This window comes from Cyprinus carpio, chromosome A4, assembly GCF_018340385.1.
Source record: "Cyprinus carpio isolate SPL01 chromosome A4, ASM1834038v1, whole genome shotgun sequence".
In the NCBI taxonomy this organism is placed as follows: Eukaryota; Metazoa; Chordata; class Actinopteri; order Cypriniformes; family Cyprinidae; genus Cyprinus; species Cyprinus carpio.
This window is the reverse complement of record NC_056575.1, coordinates 29,090,680-29,096,231: the sequence shown is the minus strand read 5'-3', so window position 1 is coordinate 29,096,231 and position 5,552 is coordinate 29,090,680.

The window sequence follows — 5,552 nt, the reverse complement described above, 5'->3', positions numbered from 1 at the left end:
GTTTGCAACACCCTGGCGAATAAAGCTAATTCTGATTCTGATCTTCTCTGATCCTCCAGTCTTTCTGGGTTTTTCAGTCTGTGTGCTCTCTCAGGTTTTTTTGTTTTTGTTCTGCAGTTCTTGTTCCCATTTGATGGAGTTCGCCTCCTCGAACAGAATTGGTCCCTTCTATTGTAATAAACGGAGACCTACATTAACAGTTGGCTCAAAGTTTGACTGGTTAGCATGAGTTATAATTCATAAGTACATCAAATTTCGATTGTTTTTAACTTAGCATGACATACCATTTGACTTATGGCAAAGCACCGCAGGAAGAGGAAGAGGGAAAATAAAAATTCTTAGAAGTATGTAAAAAACATTCAAATAACATTCTCTTTTGTTAGTAAGAATCTTGCAGAAACGATTTAGTAAACATTAAGATATTACGACAAGAAAACAGGACATTTATGTTTCTTAGCTCTAAATAGAACTTCCACATCAAATAAATTTTAGTAGAATTTTCGTGGAACAAGTAGAACCGTTTTTTTTTATTTATCAACACATTACAGTGAAGAACAAATGACAGTAAAGACATTTATAATGTAAAAAATAAATATATTATGTCAAGTAAGGAGTTTTCTTCTGTTCTCGTAAATTTGGCGTTGTGTAAAACAAAGCCACTGAGGAGAAGTGGGCTCCTTCCTATTTAATTTTTTTAACATTTCCTCTTTTTTTTTTCAAGCCCAAACATCCGTGAATCCAGATGCAGTTAACCTTGCAAAGTCCCCAATGAATCAAAATGTAATGGAGATCTGTCGAGTTATATTTCAAAGCTGTTGCTAATGCAGCCATTTCTGCAGTCTTTAACTTTTAGTTCATTAGGGAATACATGACATTTTGGGTTCAATTCAGTCCTTCAATCTAATTTACTTGTCTTTAAAAAGGTCTTACAAATGTCCTTCATAAAACCTGCAGTTTGCACGGTCTGAAAATCATCCACCGTTTGTAAAGAACCCCGACGAAAAAAAAAAAAAGATGTCACTAATGTTTTTTCTTAACGTTTTTTTCTTAAGCTGTTGTTGTCAATCGGTTGCAGATAACGACTTTATCCAGCACTTCGATGGAATAAATTTTCTCTTTTATTCCTATGAAAGGATAAAGCAGTTCCAAAAAAAGAAGAAAAAAAAGGAAACATGAGAGAACAAAAGGACCTTGTCCTTTTATGTGCATCGAAACCATGAATGTCCAATAAAGATTTGAAGGCGTTATTTTTTTGAAATGAATAAAGAGGAGGATCCTGATGATCATAAAGATCTGAAAGATGCATCGGTCCCTGAACATTCACCAGATTCTCTCTCATACGGTTGACTTTTTGATTTCTGATCATTTTAAAATGAGGTTTCTTTTTTCAGAAAATGAACAGAATGTAGGTTCCGTGCAACATCAGTGAGTGGTATTTACTGTGTTTTCAGTGCACTATCTCTGAGCTGCACGGTCTGAAGCGATGAGTCACAAACTGATTGTGAGTTTCTGAATGGAAATGTTGCGTGTGAGTTTTGTCAGACGTCCATCACATACTCCGATCTTAGTTGTGTCTCTCGGTGTTGCTGTGTTTGTCTGCGCTGTTTCCCGTCTTGATGGCCTGAGAGGTCAGATGTTTTCGACCAACTGACTGCTCGATGTGTATTCGAGTTGGAAATGAGAGTGGTGTGTACAACCATCAGCACAATAGATGACCGCTGCAGGTCGACTGTGAGATGATCCCTGGGAATCAATCACCAAGGACCCGGACGGTAAAAATTTCACATTTAAGTTGTGTTTATCATCGTTCAGACCCTGACCTGCACCTGCATATGATACCATCAGTTCTGGAACGGAGGTGGGGGATGGTTTTAAAAGTGTCTGGAGTGGGTAGTGTGAATAACTGTTTTGAAATTATAAAATCCAGTTTTCTTCATGCTTAGAACGCAATGGCAAAGGTTGCAAAAACATTTTTTTTTTTTTTTGACAAATAGTCTAGTACCTTTATTTTCACCCTAAAGACATTATTTTGAATGTTTATTTTTTTTTTTATAAAATCTAAATTACATTTTCAACAATGTAATAATACCTCTACTAACTTTATTCTGCTAATAATATCCTAAATCTAATCCAAGAATGTTAAAAAAAAATCCTTTTTCCTTGTCAATAATTGCACCTTTTACATATTTTATAGTACATATGACTAGTGCTTGTATTTGTGCTCTACTTCCTAGCATGAATGTTTGGTTTTTGAAATTTACATTTGTGCTAACAACGCCTGTCAAATTTTCAGAATAAGAAGTTTTTTATTGTCCGTAAAAAGTTAAATTGGTGAATGACGTGAAATGTGATTTGTGTGAAAGTGATGAATGATTCTGACTGCGTTTCAGGTGATCTCAGCTGATGGATCGAGGAGAATGTTCTTTGAGGGCCATGGGCCCATATAAATGGGGTTTTGGAAATAACACTGGCAATACTTGCTGGGTGAGTGTTTCTGTGACGTTTTAGCTTAAAATAATAATAATAATAATAATAAAAAACAATCAGACTCTTTAGAATCAGACATTATCAGGATCAGGCGCAGTACAATTCAGACTTATTGTTGTTGTCTAGTGGATTTACTGACGGTTTCCTTTCAATTTTAACAGGTTTAGAGAGTCTTTACCAGCTGACGTAAAATACAATTATAAAACTCTAGTGGATTGGAGACTTTGAAGGATAAGGTTAATGCTCTGAACACTCTTTTCTCTTGGCTCTGAGGCTGATGGGTCAGAACTGCAGTGAGCGACTTTTGTAGATGGAGGAGCAGTGAAACACCTCCGACTTTCAATCTTTAGCCAGCTAAACTAAAGCTTTTTGAGTTAGTTTAAAAAAGTCATCTTCGATGTCCAAATGAAAGTGCCTATACTGAAAGTTTCTTTCTCCATTCTGCAGGTGATTCTTTGAGTATCACATGCAATGAAGTTCTCCAACCGTTGACAAAGACCAAGATGCTTGGAGCGGTAACGGGGTCTATGACATTTAAAACTCTCAAGTAGGTTTTGTATACGGCTGTGGTTATGCAAACCCCACTGTCTGTATTGGTGGGGGAAGCTGATGGCGTATATATATTGGTGTCTACTGGTTCACTGGAAGAGCAGCTGGAAATCTCCTGAAGTCCATCGCATAAGATCAAACGGTGAAGTAGAGGCAGGCTTACAGACACTTCACTGCAGCTTGTGCACATCCACATCTTTATGCATACATGTGGATACTTTTTAAATGTTCCTGATAAATAAAAATGTGGGAAATTGGGTTCTGCATGTCTTTGGTCCTGGCTTATGATTTTGAGTAATAAATGGGTTGTCCAAGCTATGATGTTTTGGGTTTTTGAAGTATTAACCAATTAAGGAGGCAATGCTCATGTGGGCTTCATATGTGATTTAAATAGTTTATTCATGGTGGGTGAAGGTAAATTTTTATAACAATTGTTAAAGTCAAACAGGGGGGCATTTACGGAGAGAACAAAACGGGGGTGGAGAACACATATGTCGTATATTCCTACTCAGAATCACGTTATTGAGCAGAAATGAATCGCCTTAGCAAACGTTTGAAAATTACAATAACAAACGAATCTCCATTATGTTTTAAATATCAATTGACAGAAAAAGCTTGAATAGGAAAGAACTTCTACAGCATTCTGCAGGAAAGTAACTGTTTTTCCCTCGCGCAGTGAGTTTGTCCTTCTGGCTTTTTCCATTGCGAAATAAAGTGAGAATTTGAAGCTAAAAACCACCATTATAAAGAAGTGTTTTTTTCTGAGAACCTGATCAAAGTGCCCATACCAATACGACATTTTTTAAAAGTAACAAATGATCATGGCCAAACAGGCTCACTTAATTCAACTTAGTAATCACAAGGGTAAACATGTTTCAAAGATCACTGCTAGGGCATGGGTCGTAAAACAACTAACTATATCACTCTTGGGAACAATGCAGAAGAAAGCGGAGAAAGAAATTTTTTTATTAAGAGATATTTTTTTGTATTACAATCGAAAATCGTACATGTTAGGTCAGTGGATGTCTGGGTCTCTTAGGAGGAAAAATCTGCCTTGAAACGCAGTTAAATGAAAAGAAATAAAGGCGGTTTGAACATTGTGTTATTGACGGAATAATAGATTATCGACTGAAACGAAAAAAAACAAAAACATGTATTGTGATAATTATTGTGTGGCACCGCTAATATAGCCCAGCCATTGTGTACTGACGAAATTTGTTATGGTTGCGCGGATCAAATCACTTAATTTTGTTCATATTTTCTCGCAGAAAACGACGGACTTCAACTGTCATTACAGGAGTATTTGTAGATTTGAGAATGCTAGTAGACTTGTTTGTTGGAATGTCTTTTTTTTTTTTGTTTTTATTTATGTTATTTATTTATTTAGACTTTTGCGGTTGCATGCAACATTTGCCATTTTAGAAGGCCTCAAACCTTGTTGGGTGAATCCAAGTTATTTTCAGGACCTATAAACCTAGTTTATTATGTAAAGCTTGTAGTAAAAACGATATATGGGAGTAGTTAGATCATATGTGTGTGTGTGTGGGGGTGTGTGAGGGATGTGTGTGTGTACTTTTAAATATGTACTTTATCTGGAACCTTGGCCAGAATTAACTGGGTGATAGATAGAACTAAGATTTTGGCTTTTCAAATGTTTAGATGAATTTTGAGCTGAACTATTGTAAAAATTAAGTTTTAAAATGAGTGCATTTACTTTTGTCAGTTTTGTGCTCTTCATTTGTGCCATCATTGAGTGATATCTGTGTTGGCAGTATCTCTGCGTGCTTTTTGCGGTATTTCTAAACGTTTCATTTCTTGTGACAGCTGAACCAGTGGATTACTGAAGATATTAAGATTCGCGTAGCATCGCTGAGTCGCTATGTGCGATGAAAAGCTGAAGCACAACAATGACTGATTATGAATCAAAATCTTATATCAGATATTTCTAAAGCTTTTCAAATGTTTCACACAACAATGTGGCTTTCCATCCGACCCCTGCTGATGTGACCTAGGCACACGGACACGCAAGGGATATCATCATATTTCATCATCTCTGGTAAGAGGAAGAGGAAGAGAACACGATTAGGAGGAGAACACAATCCGGGACAATAAATACAGTAATTGTTGTATGGTTTTACAAAGGCGAGTAGGGCAAGGAATACGGGCCCATTTTCTCCTGATAATGGGCTGTTAAAGATACTTAGACGCCTAGCTGGATCCTGAACGGTTCAACGGAGATGAGAAAAAGGGATTGTATTGTGGCATTTCTGAAGAATGAAAGCACGATTTACGGCTGGAACTGGAGGTAGCCAGTGGGGAAAATCTGGGTAGAGAGGAAATGGAAAAATACAGTAGGTGGACTGAAGGCTTCAGGAAAAACTAAAGCTGAAAGTATACTTCAGTTTTTTATTATCGCACGAAAGCTCGCTGATTGTAAAAACATGATGCAAATTTCATCACTTAATTTATGTGATTGCCCAATCATCACATTACTTGTATTAAAAATAAAGGCTCTG